The sequence below is a fragment of the Coenobita brevimanus genome, chromosome 27, assembly GCF_032717465.1.
Source record: "Coenobita brevimanus isolate Jiangsu-jjx chromosome 27, ASM3271746v2, whole genome shotgun sequence".
Lineage (NCBI taxonomy): Eukaryota > Metazoa > Arthropoda > Malacostraca > Decapoda > Coenobitidae > Coenobita > Coenobita brevimanus.
The window spans coordinates 21,865,016-21,881,716 of NC_136980.1; positions in this window are offsets into that span (position 1 = coordinate 21,865,016).

Here is a 16,701-nt window from a genome sequence, read left to right on the forward strand (position 1 = left end):
GAGAGGATGGAGGGTGAAAGACTGACGAAGAGAGTGTATGTGAGTGAGGTGGAGGGGGGAAGAGGGAGGGGGAGGCCGAGGATGAGATGGAGGGATGGGCTGGAGAGGTAGATGAGAGAGGGGGGTGTGAGTTGGGAGCAGGTTAGTGAAATGGAGGGGGACAGGGCGACTTGGAGGCGATTTGTTTGTGGCCACCCCAAACGGGATTAAGGCATCTGGCAATATATATATATATATATATATATATATATATATATATATATATATATATATATATGTGTGTGTGTGTGTGTGTGTGTGTGTGTGTGTGTGCGTATATAAACGTGTGTGTTTGTGTATTTTCATAATCAATACAGACAGATTTGTAAGAGAATGAATGCACATAAAAATTAAATTATTAATAAACGTGAAGTTATTTGTTACTGTAGCGACGTTTGGCATTTGTGTAAGCGATGCAGTGTCCCCATGAGACTCCAAAAGAGTTGTCAGGTCTCTTAATATCTTTAGGGACACTAGTGATCATAATACCACGGCTCCAATATCCATATCCTAATGGTCTATCAATCTATATACATAGGCTGCTTCCCCCAAGGAAAGGGAGGTAGCCGAGACAGGACGACACACTCCCCATTTACCCATCCATTCAAACACATTCATTCGCATCTTAGCCCCAAAGGGGAGAACGGACAGATCCTCACCGCATCACACCGCACAAGGGTCAACTGCGCAATGCAATCAGTGACATCCGCAGCAGGGCCCGACAGCGGAACTGGTTTACCCCTGCCACATCATAACAGACCCATCCCTTTACCCGCACCCGACCTGACTACCTGATCAGACCAAATGCGGGAGAATATCCCCTCAGGGCTGCGTCATCATTTATTCATTCACAATTTCTCTCCATTTATTTCTGTCACGCACAGCCACTCTTCCTTGCTCAACAGACATCCCTCTTGCATCCAGCGCTCTCTTCACACTGTGCATCCATCCTATTCGTGGTCTTCCTCTCAGCCTTACACCTCTCACATCAGATCTAGTTATCTTTTTCACCAATCGCTCATTATCCATTCTCTCCATATGCCCAAACCATCGCAACACCCTCTGCTCAACTCTACCAGCCATCTCCCGAACAACTCCAGTTCTCCTTCGCACTTCATCATTTCGCACCCAATCCATACGCGTCACTCCACACATACTCCTCAGACACCTCATCTCCATTACATTCAAACTTTTCCTCTCTGCTACACCCATATTCCATGTTTCAGCCCCACAACACCCTCATACAGCCTTCTCTTTACATCCATTCTAAGCGAACGACATTTAAACACTTTTTTCATTCCTCCCAGCACCTTTCCGACTTCATTTATTCTAAACTTCACTTCTGCATCTATTCTTCCATCCACAGCAACATGTGACCCTAGATATTTAAAACAATCTACCTCCTCAAGCAAGTCACCATTCAAAACTATATTCATCCCCCTACCATCTATCAACCTCGTACACTTCATCACTTTACTCTTATTCTCATTTACTTTCAATTTCCTCCTTTCACACACCCTTCCAAACTCCTCTACCAACTGTCTCAATCTCTCCTCTTAATCCTAATGGTACAATCTATATACTTTAAGGTTAGATAAATAATATGTAGGGGTAGGGTTTTTTTTTAATGCAAAGAAGAAGGAATGAAAGGCTGCGAGCCCGTGATTATTGTTCCTTCGAAGGAAAAACAAAATACAAGAGAGAGCCAGATTCAAGATCCGATCAGTTCGAGATATCTGAACACACTGCCTTTGAAAGGCTGGAGATCATAGGAAGCAGGAAACACAGACAGAGGGAGACAGTTCCAGAGCTGACCTGTTGCATAAGTAAAGGACTGGGAGTAACTGTTAACTCTTGCGTTAGAAAGCTGGACGGAAAAGGGATGAGAGTTTGCTGCTAGACGGGTGTTACGCGCCCGTCGTAGAGGTGGAGGAATGCATGCAGACAGTTCAGAGGAGCAGTGACCATTGAAGTAGCGATAGAAAAGAGATAAAGATGCAACAGTGCGACAAAGAGACAGAGGTTGAAGAGAGTCAGTAAGTGGAGGAGAGTTAATGAGACGGAAAGCCTTTGACTCCACGCTATTGAGAAGAGCTGTATGTGGAGAGCCTTCCTACACATGAAAGTTGTACTCCACACAGGGGCGGAATAAAACCCCTGTATAGAATGGATGTAATATTTGGTTAATGTAATGACTTTCGGGCAGATGTGGGTGTAGTGTTTCTCACACTTTTTCACAAGTGGGGATCTTGACATCTGAGTTCCCCCCCCCCTTATTTTCTTTCAGGCCCTTCACAAGTAATGATTAAAAAAACAAAAATCTGGTGTTCATTTATTCAAATGCTTTCAACTATCAATCAAAATGTATATTTTGTTACATATCTATGGGATGAACGACACTGTGTGCTTTCAGTCAGTCGACTGATTCGAGGCTGAGACACTGTTAATACACGTTTCATGCCTGGGTCCAATTCCAACCGTGTTCGGGTTTTCCTTTTTATGTGTAGAAGGGTGGTGAAATTAGATTCACATTACTATGTTTGGAAAATGGCAAGAGGACTCTACATGCGATTTCACCGACACTCTCTGATTTACTACTAACACTAGCCCGCCATGACCTCCCTAAAATCCTGCCGTGGTCCCCATGGGGGCCATTGCTCCCAGTTTAACAACTGGCGGACCGTAGAGTGACAGGGACATGGAAGTAAGTTTGATACTCCAGGTTTGAACTGGATCTGTTTTGTGTGTGTGTGTGTGTGTGTGTGTGTGTGTGTGTGTGTGTGTGGGTGGGTGTGGGTATGGGTGTGTCATTAAGCAGAGTACAAGGAAGCTAGAGTTAAGAGAAATTCTGTGCCTACGGGACAAGTAAGGACAGTTTTCAGCCGCGGCCTCTGCACTATACGGCTGTGGTGTTGAATCTTTTTGTCTGCTGCTTTGAGGAGATAAGGAGCGAGGTGGTCATAAATGTAAACAAACCCTCATTACCTCGGGCATGGTTGCTGTGTATGTGGAAAAAAACAAAACTGCTTTCATCCAGGACTGAAGCATCATTTGTTCCTCAGAGATGATAGAAGGTGCGTATATATGATTGGATATGTGTTTTCGAAATGAAGAAGTAAATAACGCTCTATGTTTATACTGTTCTTCTAAAGGGGAGACCAGCTGATATGAGTATTTTTTGATGCTGGAACATTATATATATAAAATTTCAAGATTTGTTGCCGTCCTGTCAATATTTGTACATTCTGCATGCATGGAGGGCATAAAAGATTCTAGTATCTGACCTGTATTCAGTAGAGAGATAGAGATAGATAGATAGATAGATAGATAGAGAGAGAGAGAGAGAGAGAGAGAGACTAGACAGTATCCACGAGTTTGAATGCTGTATGTGAATTATTGCTTTTATATATCTCTTTGTGCATCTACTTTTCGTATCCTTGATCTGCATCAGCGAAGCTTGTTGCTACCTGCCAGTTTCTCTGAACCTCATGGACCTCGTCGTACTGAAGGGGTAAATGGAGGTTATTTATGACAATTTTTGCTAACGATCGTTTAATTTCTGATTAAAATCAACCTCGTGTGGCAAAGAAGACATCAAGTTTAAGAAGTTAAACTCCTTATCCCCGGATTTATATTTTCTGCTTAAAATTTGGTATACTTAGCCGTTTTTATTTGGATTGTGAGAGACTTCACGAATTACAGAAAGTTAAGTATAACCTAAATGAAGTCCTTCCACACTAGCACCGAATAAAGTTACTGAATATAATCGTTTGAAGATAGCAAGAATGAAATATAAAGACACTGCACGATTGAAAAAATTTATAGTCTTTTCCTGGTCCAGGTGGGCGGAGGGAGAAAAGGTGTCTCGACCTCCTGGGGGGCGGGTCCTAGGCCGTCGCCCTCCGGGTGGAAAGTACAGGCCAATCCTACTGGGTAGAGCTGGGGGCTGGTCCCGCCACGGACTGAAGTGGAGGTGTCGACGAGACGGGAGCTGGACTGCGAGTCCCTTGGTTAAACCCGACCTCCCTGGCCGAGCAGATCCGTCTACCACAGGCAAGTGCATGTCTAATGGATCTGTCCAATAGGTTCCCTACATTACTGATGTGTCTGCGTTTGCGTAGTGCTCCATACTGTAGGCTATGTTGTGTAGGCTTATTCTGTAAACGGGTAGGTGTCAACGTTCTTCCCAACCCAAGTCTAAGCTGGTAATTGAGAAGTGCTTGGAGATTTCATGATTTGAACCAAGCTAGGTGAACTTCACTGGCTTTATTCAATGGTTATTTGTGATGGGTGGATGTCGGGAGGAGAGTTCTGATCAATGTGTTACTCTTCTCTGTGCATGTGATGAGAATGTGGGTTTTCTTAATTGCTATTGCTGGAATGTTTGGAGGTAGGACGTTGTTGAAGAGGGTCTAGTAATGTATGTATGGTAATTTCTTTATATGCATAGTGTTTTGTGTCGTTGTGCCATATAATGAAGAGATATTGTGTTACTGGAGGATGCCATGTAGAATTATTTGCCACGCATACTGAAACATTCTCTAACATTAAAAACTTTGGTTTCAAACTGTAATTTGTGTAAGTGAGGTTGTTAAAGGCAGTCATGATGTGTAATGTTGTTCTATACGGTCTGCATGGTGTTCTAGTGGGTGTTAGATAGGATGAGGGTCCATACCAGCAAGCCATTAGACATCATTGATCTTTAAAATATTTTGTAAAGTAGGGAGAGCATTTCTTTTTGTTGCCAAAAGCCTGTCCCTATATTTGCAATGATTGAGCACAATCTGGGAATGCATCGCTACTTCCTATCTTGTCATGCGGTCCTTGAAGGTGAGTCCGGTGTCATATACCACTCCAAGAGTCCTTGAAATTGAGCCATCACAAAAACTCACATAATCAGGGGAAACAAACACCACCTATATTCATCACACAAAAAGTTCAGAAGATAGTTTAAAAGTACAAGCAGATCTGATTTCAAACGTTCACTGAAAACTCTTTGGCCTCAGAGCAATGGATGTTCTTACTGAGATTAACTCCTGGACTCGCAACTAAATCCTTTAAGTCTGGAAGAAAGCAGCCACCATCCCCATACTCAAAACAGAAAAACGCCCCGCTAGTCCCTCATCATGGAGACCAATACCGCTGCTTTGCACAATATACCAAAATCATGGAAAAGATAATCTTAAAAAAGCACCCCTTACATCCCTCACTTGACCCCCAACAAGGACACTGACCAAATGACTCAACCACCTCCCACCTATCCAAATTAACTCATACTATATGGCGTCAGCAAGAAACTACCTCCGTTAGGAATCAAACTGGCAGCAATAGCTGAACAGTAAATAGCATTAACTAAGCTTTTGATGCACTATGAAGACTCATACAATAATGAAACCCTTAGACCCAAAGATAGAGGAAAATGATGAAACATAACAGGGCAACTTTATCTTAAGCCGACAAGTCCTAATGCTCCAGCAAAAGCTAAATATTTTTTTTTCAGAACACTATTCAACGGTGTTCCACAAGGCTCAGTACTTTCACTCTCACTTTTTAACATTTTCCCTCATGACCTGCCAATCTCTGCCTCTCTTCAATAACAATACTGTCCTTTACCAACGACAGTGAAATATCGCAACTTCCTAAACTTCGACTGGCAGCAGCCCAGGTCCAAATGTACTAGGCTATTATAAATATCAGCTGAGACGAACGAGAATAACTTCCTCACCAATCATATGAACCACTACCGTCAAATGTCTGACGCAACTAACAGCAAACCCTTTTCTGTATCCTCCTACTTTCTCTATACTAATTTCAAAGCCAAAGGTGGCTGTTGTGTATATGTACACAACGACTTATCTTGATCTCTCATTCCTGAACTTGATTTTCCTGAATTCTCTACCCTCTGGCTTCGGCTTTCCTGTCATTCCATGACTTAATATATATTTGTGCTGTTTACTTATCCCCTAATTCGACTGAGTATGAAAAATTATTCGACTCTATTACTTCTACGATGCAACACATCCTATCCATTTCTCATTTCTCAGAAATCTCCATTCTAGGAGATTTCAAAGTTCACCACTACCTTTGGCTCTCCTTACCTTTCACTGATCCACCTGGTGAACAAGTCTACATCTTTTCTATCCTTAATGACTTAGAGCAGCTTGTGAAGCACCCTGCCCATATCCCTGACTGTCTTGGAGACGGTTCCAACATACTTGTCCTTTTCCTTACAAGTAATCCTTCTGCTTACGCTGTTAATCTTTCTTCTTTGTTGGGGTCCTCCGGTCACAACCTTATTCCTTCAACCTGTCCTATCAGTCATTATGGCCTATGGACCACATCGGTTGTGGCACTTTGGAGCTGCTAATTAGGAGGCCCTCAGGCAGTATTTCTTTGATTTTCCCTGGAAGGATTATTGCTTCCATGGCTGGGAGACATCTGAATGTGCCTCGTGCATTGCAGAGGTTATTGTTGGGCATGGAAGCATACATTCCTTTTTCATATCCTTTGACTAATGCAAGAAAGCCTTGATTTAACCCGTGGATTGCGTGCCACAGTTCAGGCTGGGTAGCCTGGCGTTGCAAGCCACAGCTCAGGCTGTGCTGGCCGTGCATCACAGCTAACTACTCTATCCCTACTCAAACTTACACATGGCACTACACAAAGATGAACAAATATATAATTTTTCTTTTCACCAGATGATGCCCTGGATGTTTATCTTCAAGTTTATGTTAAACAAAAACAACTTTTTGTACTCTTAAATCATTATTTCACCACTCCCCTACGTAAATTTATGCATGGTCCTATGCAGACAGAGAGAGAAAGAGATATTTTTTTCACCAGATGATGCCCTGGATGTATATCTTCAAGTTTATAATAAACAAAAACTAAAAAGAAGCTTTTTTCTTTGTTTTTTTGCGCACCAAGGGGGAGGGATAAATAAAAAAAAAAGTTATATAATTGCACAATTCATGGGTTCATGCTTGTTCTAATGCTGTCCACAACGAGGACAGAGCTTATAAAATGTACTGGAACCAACCCATCCCCGAATCACATCTTTTTTGTTTGTGCCAGGAATCGTGCTAAGTCTGTTCTTTGTTCTCCAAAAAATAATTTCATCCATACTAATTGCACTGAACTTTCCAACTCGAATTCTTCTCGCACCTTTTGGCACCTTGCCAAAAACCTTTCTAACAACTTTACCTCATCATCCTTTCCTCCCTTTTTCTACTCTGATGGCTCTGTAGCTGTTTCTTCTACCAATAAAGCAGATCTCTTAGCTCAGACATTCTCCTCCAATTCCAACTTAGACAATTCTGCTGCTGTTCCTCCATCACTTCCCCCCTCTGACTTCCTCATGGCTGACATTAAAATGTCTTCAGTTGAAGTATTTTCTGCCATCACTGGCCTTAGTTCTAACAAGGCATTTGAGCCTGATGGAGACCCTCCTGTCGTCCTCAAGAAGTGTGCTTCTGTACTTACACCCTGCCTAGGTAGACTCTTTCACCTTTGTCTGTCAACTTGTACCTTTCCTTCTTGTTGGAAGTTTGCTCTCATTCAGCCAGTCCCAAAGAAATGTGACCATTTCCAACCCTCTATCACCCAATTGTTTTAACATCCTGTGTCTCAAAGGTTTCCTAGTCTATTCTTAACAGAAAAATTTTAAAGCATCTTTCCTATCACTAGCTTCTTTCTGATTATCAGTATGGGTTCCGTCAGGGACGCTCCACTGGCGATCTTCTCACTTACCTTTCAGACTCCTGGTCATCCTCCTTTCAGGACTTTGGCAAAAGCTTTGCTATTGCACTTGACATCTCAAAGGCTTTTGATCGAGTCTGGCTTAAATCTTTAATTTACAAAGTACCCTCTTCAAGTTTCTATCCTTCTATGTGTGTCTTCATCTATAGCTTCCTTTCTGGTCGTTCTATAGCTGCTATTGTAGACGGCCATCGTTCCTCTCCTATTGAACAGTGGTGTTTCTCAGACCTCTGTCCTATCAACCACTTTTTTCCTTTTATTCATCAATGGCCTTCTAAGCTGTACATCTACCCCATCCACTCATAGGGTGATGATTACACCTTTCACCTTTCCATTCAGCTCTCACAACGTCCATCTCAGCAGTTACTTCAACAAACAAGGGATGAAGCTATGGCACACCTAATGTCTGACTATGCTCGGATCTCTGACTCAGGTAAAAATAATCTTGTTGCTTTTAATGCAACAAAGACTCAGTTTTTACACCTATCAACTTGATAAAATCTTCCACAGGAGTACCCAGTAATAATTAATAATATCCGGCTTAATCCTGTATCATCCGTAACCCCTTACCTGCGGGCCGTCACTACCTTGATGCTCGTTACATAAGTACCATACCGTGGGGCGTCACTTCCGTGATCAAGGTATTTTTAAAATTACCTGGGCTTTCAAGAGCTGTTTTGTATCATCTTTCAGTACTGCCAGTGTGTAGCTATCGACAGCGCTGCTAATACTGCTAGTAGTCGCATCCAGTGTTACCAATTTAGATATTTTTCTGTGTTTGCCTCGCCTCCCCACCTCCCTTCCCTTACCCCCTCCCCTGCCTAGCTACAGCCTGGGCGCGCAAAACAACTCCCGGCTGTTTTTTCCATTTGCTTTTTCCATTGAAATGTGCCCTATGCCCTATTCTCATACTAAAAAATATATAAAATATATAAAAAAAGGTAAGTCGGGCGCTTGTATCCCCGTGGGAGAGCCACAGCGCGTCCAGCCATCCCTGCCGTAAGGGGATAAACGTGCTTGGGGTTTCATTCCCTCGGGACTTATCTCAGAAAGATCATATTACATCCCTTGTAAAATCTGCCTCCAAATGATTAGGTGTGTCAAGCCAACTCCGTACCCTCATAACTCCTACTCATTCACCCCTGTATAGAGTGCAACTTTTATTCACCCCTGTATAGAGTACAACTCTGAAGTGTGGGGAGGCTCCCCACGTACAGTTCTTCTCAATGCGGTGGAGCCAATGACTTTTCTTCTCATTAATTCTCCTCTTACTAGCTACCTTCATCCTCTGTCTCTTCGCTGCACTTTTGCATTATTATCTCTTCTGTCGCTACTTCAGTGGTCACTGCTTCTCAGAACTGTCTGCTGGTATCCCTCCACCTCTACGATGGGTGTGAAGCACCCATCTAGCAACAAACTCTCATCCCTTTTCCGTCCAACTCTCTAGTGTAAGAGTTAACCTTTACTCCCAGTCCTTCATTTATGCAACACGTCAACTCTGGAACCGTCTCCCTCTGTCTGTATTTCCCACTTCCTATGATTTCCAGTGTTTCAAATGCAGTGTGTCCAGGCATCTTCAAATGAACGAATCTTGAATTTGGCTCTCTTTTGTATTTTTTTTTCTTGCAAGGAAGGGTTTTTGGGCTCTTACCCTTTGGTTCCTTCTTTCTTACAATTAAAAAAAAAATCCCTCTAGACATACATGAATCTCAAACACACCCAAAAGACATCCCCAATTCTATGACTTATTCTGGACACACATTACCTTTTCCCAGCATACAGGTTACGTCAGTGCCACGGCATTTCATAAGTCAACACTTGAAGATCCTCACATGCACTACCTTTGGACAACAGACAGAATTCCTGAAGACCGTGTGTGTGTGTGTGTTAGAGGAAAAGTTGGAATGTAATGGAGATGAGGTGGCTGAGGAGTATATGTGGAGTGACACATGAATGAAATGAGAAATGAAGTGAAAACGAGAACTGGATTTGTTTGGGAGATGGCATATCGAGTTGAGCTGTGGGTGTTGCATTGGTTTGGACATATGAAGAGAATGGATGATGAGCGATTGGTGAAAAAGATAACTCGATAGGGTGTGAAAGGTGTAAGGCTGAGAGAAAGACCAAGAATAGGATGGATGGACAATGTGAAGAGAGCGTTGGATGTGAGAGGGATGTCTGTTGAGCGAGGAAGAGTGGCTACATGTGATAGAAATTATTGGACAGAAAATGTGAATGAATAAATGATGATGCAGCCCTGAGGGGATATTCTCCCGCATTTGGTTTGATCAGCTGATCAGGGCAGGCGTGGTAAGGGGATGGATCCATTATGATGTGACAGGGGTATACCAGCTCTGCTGTCGGGCCCTGCTGCGGATGTCACCAATTGCATTGCGTACTTGACCCTCGTGTGGTGAGGTGGGGTGAGGATCTGTCCCTTCTCCCGATGGGGCTAAGATGTGAACGAATGTGTGTGTGTGTGCATGAGTAAATTGGGAGTGTGTCGTCCTGTCTCGGCTTCCTCCCTTTCTTTGGGGGAGGCAGCCTACCTATATCTGTCTATCTATCTATCTATCTATTTATATATATATTTACTTATTAGAACATTTGTGAATTATGCTAGCCCAAGCTGGGCACCAACCTTAACCAGCACAGACATGGATACCCTGTCTATTTGTTGCCAGACGTCTTCATCCCGTAAGGGTTGGCAACAAACAAATCGTTTCCATGTCGCCCTGTGCCCCACCAATTCGCTGGCCTTCCCCCAGCTCACGCACCCCTTTCTCATATATCTCTGCACTCCATCCTCCATCTCATCCTCGGTCTCTCCCGCTCCGCCACTCCATCTCACTCACATAAAGTCTCTTCGTTAGTCCCTCCCTCTCCATCCTCTCCACATGGACAAACCACCTCAAATTATTTTTCCGAACGCATTCTGTCACATTCTCATTTGTCAGTCTGCCTCTCCATGTAACTGCATACGCTTCTCAAAAAAAAAAAAAAATATATATATATATATATATATATATATATATATATATATATATATATATATATTGTTACGGAACAGAGAAAGATAATGTACACTTTAAGTGAGAATACGAAGAGTCACTACTGTCCCGTAAAGTTCCAGGTTCAAAACAAAAGAGTTAGGTAAAATTACAAGTTAAAGTTTAATGCACAAACTAACAACAAAACATTCAGAACTCATAAGGATAATGTAATGGCAAATAAACAGGTTAAATATATGGTTAACTGCAATAGCCTCTATTAACACAGAAATTAGCAATAATAAATTTATCTAAGTCAGCCCTGATAAAATGAGATACCAGATAATACTCAGTGAATTCCAGATAAATAATTACAGATACAAACTATTATCAAAAATGACTGACAAAGAACCCTACATAAATTACAAACTTCACTAGGCCTACAAATTAAACTTATGCTATACAGTACAAGAAAAAAATGCAACAACAGTTATACTCAAATTACACACAGCTGCTAGATGGTTGGAGACTTCTTGAGCACTCACAATAATAATATCTGTACAGGGGAGGACAGAGATGTGAACAAAGTGAGGAGCAGATCTAAGTGGCAATGATGCAGAGACTGAGCTCATTATATAGGGGCCAGGAGAGCTTGATACAACTTGTAATGAGGACGCGCAAATGAAGCCATGGGGACAAAGAGATGACAATCCCGCAAAGTATAACAGAGATGTCGACTTACTCTACTATAACGGTAGAAGGGGGGGACTGAGGCAGAACACGCTCGTGATCAAACATGCAGCAACTGTGCGTTAAAATTACACAAAGGATGATGAAATCATAGGCTATGTAACACCTCCCCACAAAGAAAAAGAAATTTACAAAGGAAATTTCTTATTACTCTAAAACAATCTGTATATGGCATTACAGACCATGCAAAGGTCTTTCCTAATGTTACAAAACATGAGATCTCCCTAGCACGTTCAGTCATAGGTACTTGCCAGTATCCCTTTAACAAATCAAACTTACTTATGTACCTAGCCTTTCCGATCTTGTCTATGCAATCTTCCACACGAGGGAGAGGGTAAGAGTCTGTTTTAGTTATCTGATTAACACGTCTGTAGTCAATGCAAAGCCGCTGTGACCCACCTGGCTTGGGGACCAGAGTGACAGGAGAACTCCACTCGCTCTGACAGGGCTCAATCATCTTGTGGTCCAACAGGTAGCCAAGCTCCTTCTGGATGAGAGGAACTTTCACTGGGTTCACACGGTAAGGAGGCAATTTAATTGGCTTTGCGTCTCCAACATCGACATCATGCATCAACACAGTGGTTCTTCCTGGAGTGGCACGGAACACTTGCGGGTACTCCTGCAGTAATGCCGAAAACTCCTGCCTTTCCTTAGGAGGTAGATGAGAAAGCTTAGTCTGGAGATCATTCATGATATCAGGATTCTTCCCCAAACTATCACTCAGGCTCATACTGCATGGGAGAGCTTCACTTGTAGACTCGGGTGGAACAGCTACAGTGCAGACTGGATTATTTTCGTCCCGCCTATGATATAACTTTAGCATGTTGATGTGACAAAGTTGCTTGTTCTTTCTACGGTCTGGTGTGGCGATGACATAGCTGACATCACTGAGTTTCTTCTCCACGAAATAAGGGCCACTAAACTTGGCTTGAAGAGGTTGCCCATGAACTGGTAGCAGAATCAAAACCTGATCTCCTGGCTGAAAGTGGCGTAACCTGGACTTCTTATCATACCAAGTCTTCATCTTCTCCTGAGCAGCTCCTAAATTCTCTCTCGCCAGCTGTAAAGCAGTGGACAGCCGTTCTTTGAACTTCATCACATACTCCAGCAGGTTGACGTCATCTTCCTCCGACAGCCAGCATTCCTTGAGTAACTTAAGGGGTCCTCTTACTTCATGGCCAAACAGTAGTTCAAAAGGTGAGAAGCCCAGTGATTCATTTGGAGATTCTCTTGCAGCAAACACAACGAATGGAAGACCTTTATCCCAGTCTTTCTGATGTTCCAAACAGTATTTCTTGAGCATCGATTTGAGTGTTTGATGATATCTCTCCAACGCTCCTTGGGTCTGGGGATGGTAAGCTGAAGACGTGATCTGGGAGATGCCCAACTCTTTCAGAGACTGCTTGAAAACATTTGACATGAAATTACTTCCTCGGTCTGACTGTACCTCCTTGGGCAGACCAAACTTTGTGAAGAACCCTAGCATTTCCTTAACCACGTTCTTTGCTGAGATATTTCTAAGTGGAATGGCTTCAGGATAACGAGTAGCCATATCAATCAGGGTCAACACATAAGAAAATCCTGAAGAAGTCTTAGGAAGAGGGCCCACAATATCCACCAACACACGGGTGAAAGGCGCCTCAAAAGGAGGAATGGGAACTAGAGGTGCAACCTTTTCGGTCTGATTACACTTCCCCCACAACTTGACAGGTGTGACAAGACTTTCAATACCAGGAAACATCCCTGAAGATACCTGGCCAGTAGAAGTGTTTCAAAATGCATGCCACAGTCTTCCTCACTCCAAGGTGTCCTGCCAAACTGGAATCATGAGCCACTCGAATGATATCCTGCCTACAAACACGAGGGATGACAACTTGATGTACAACCTCCCATTCACAGTCGGCTGATGCTGTTGGGGGTCTCCACTTCCTCATAAGTACTCCTGACTTTACATAATAACAAGTAGAAGCACCAGCTGACTCTTCCTCACTGCAAGCAGAGTTAGCTAGACCTTTCAACTCAGGGTCAGCAACCTGCAACTCAACCAACTCTTTACGAGACAAATTATCAACACTACGGGGTACTGCCTCATCTGGTGAGTGGTCCAAATTAGCAAGAAAAGTGTCAGCTAGGATAACATCATCATCATCATTATCCTCTAAATCACCAGTAACTTTAGACTTAGCCCTAGTGACAGCACATGCAGGGAACACATCAGGGACATCACAATCCTGGGACGCAGCCACTGGCTCACTAGACAACTGAGGAGCTGGACACACTTGACTTCCACCAATATCATTTCCAAGTAAGAAAGTTACACCTGACATTGGGAGTGTCTCAACCAACCCAACCATAACAGAACCATTAACAAAACCAGACTCTAAATTCACTCTGCACAGAGGGACAGAGAAGTAATTATTCCCTACACCTTGTAAGATCACAGTTTCATCAGAGGAATTAACATTAGAGCCTAGAACACTGGTCAGCATAAGGGATTGGCAAGCACCTGTATCACGATATATTTGAACTGATTTCCAGTCATTACTGTCCAGAGGACTGACAAAACCATCAGACAGGAAATTAGCACATGAACTCTTGAGAGTGTCACCAACGTTACTGCTCAAAAGAGGAGCTCCATCATGAGAATTTAAGTTACCCCTCAAAGCAGGTTCAGTTAACTCAGTTAAAGAATTCTGGGAACTCTCAAGAGTGGACACTAGACCAATTGACTGAATATTTAAAGACTCCTTTTTGTTCACATCACGCTGTCTCCTGAAACATCTCTCCGTAGTATGACCAAGCTTACTACAATAAGTACATTTACTTTTCTGAAATCTAGAGGTGAAGCTGGTATTTACTTCCTGAGAAACATCATCCTTATTCTCTTTCCTGTTACCTGTACTCTGAGTAGAAGCAACGCACTTACTCTCAGCTTTCCCTTTTTCTTTAGAATATCTCTTGTGAGTGAGAACATACTCATCAGCTAAAACTGCAGCATCAGACAAATTATCTATTCTTTTCTCATCAAGATATAGGCTTACATCTTTATAAATACACCTTTTGAAGTCCTCCAGCAAAATCATCTGCTTAAATTTGTCAAAATCAGAATCCACATTCTTAGAATTTAACCACTGCTCTAACAGATCTTCTTTGATTTTTGCATACTCAACATGGGATTGCTTATCTTGCTTATAAGTTGTCCTAAATTTTACTCTATAAGCTTCAGGAACAAGCTCATAGGCCTTAAGAATCAAGCTCTTAACTACATCATAATTATCACATTGATCCTGAGGCAAAGATGCATAAGTTACTTGAGCTTTACCGGTGAGAACAGTTTGAAGGAGTACTGGCCAATACTCCTTAGGCCAATTAAAACCTGTAGCTACCCTCTCAAACAACTGAAAATACTTTGTTAAATCAGATTCATTAAAAAGGAGGGACAAGTTTAACATTTTTAGCCACATCAAAATCATCAGAGCTAGATGATCCAGTTCCACCTTGTTTCATGCGATACTCATGGTCTGCCTGAATCCTGGCAAGTTCAATTTGTGCCTGTATCTGTGCCTCCTGAATCCGAACCTGAGATTCCGCCTCCTTAGCCTGAGACTCAGCCTCCTTAGCACGTGCTTGAAATTCAGCCTCCTGAATACGAGCCTGAGACTCCGCCTGCTTAGCATTTGCCTGAAATTCAGCTTCTTTAGCACGAGCCTCCTGCAGAGCTAGCTGTAACTTAGCTAATTCAATCTGCGTTTGCTCATTTGGAGGAGTTACATTAAACAAGCTTTTATTAATCATGCCAACAATTTGATCCTTAGAATGATGAGAGTGAACTGCAATTCCCAATTGTTGAGCAACAAGCTTAAGTTCATTCTTTGTTCTGTTTTCTATATCACACACTGTTTGCACATTTGACAAAAAATCTTTGGCTTCATCAAGTGTAGAAATAGTAGCCATCATGAATATATCACAGTCACAAAATATCAAACAATATCCTTATGATAATATCCTGAATATCCTGATATGAGGTCGCCAAATTTATGTTACGGAACAGAGAAAGATAATGTACACTTTAAGTGAGAATACGAAGAGTCACTACTGTCCCGTAAAGTTCCAGGTTCAAAACAAAAGAGTTAGGTAAAATTACAAGTTAAAGTTTAATGCACAAACTAACAACAAAACATTCAGAACTCATAAGGATAATGTAATGGCAAATAAACAGGTTAAATATATGGTTAACTGCAATAGCCTCTATTAACACGAAATTAGCAAGAATAAATTTATCTAAGTCAGCCCTGATAAAATGAGATACCAGATAATACTCAGTGAATTCCAGATAAATAATTACAGATACAAACTATTATCAAAAATGACTGACAAAGAACCCTACATAAATTACAAACTTCACTAGGCCTACAAATTAAACTTATGCTATACAGTACAAGAAAAAAATGCAACAACAGTTATACTCAAATTACACACAGCTGCTAGATGGTTGGAGACTTCTTGAGCACTCACAATAATAATATCTGTACAGGGGAGGACAGAGATGTGAACAAAGTGAGGAGCAGATCTAAGTGGCAATGATGCAGAGACTGAGCTCATTATATAGGGGCCAGGAGAGCTTGATACAACTTGTAATGAGGACGCGCAAATGAAGCCATGGGGACAGAGAGATGACAATCCCGCAAAGTATAACAGAGATGTCGACTTACTCTACTATAACGGTAGAAGGGGGGGACTGAGGCAGAACACGCTCGTGATCAAACATGCAGCAACTGTGCGTTAAAATTACACAAAGGATGATGAAATCATAGGCTATGTAACAATATATATATATATAATTTCTAGTGTCTCACTCTCGACTTACGTCCTTCTAACAAGGTCCAAGCTTCACTTCCACACGTTAGAGTTGGTATCACAATACTATAAAGCAGCGACTGTTTTACTTCCAGGCAAACTTCCCTGTTTCCTATTACTGCCTTCTAAGAAACCAGCAACCTTCCTCCTTGTTGTACCGTTTCAAGTATTTCATCCTCTAAACTTCAATCCTTGCTCATCATACTACCCAAGTACTTAAATTCACTCACATTTTCCATTTCTTCCCCATCCAACCTCACTGTACATTCAGTGACTTCATTTCTCTCGAAAACCACAACTTTTCTCT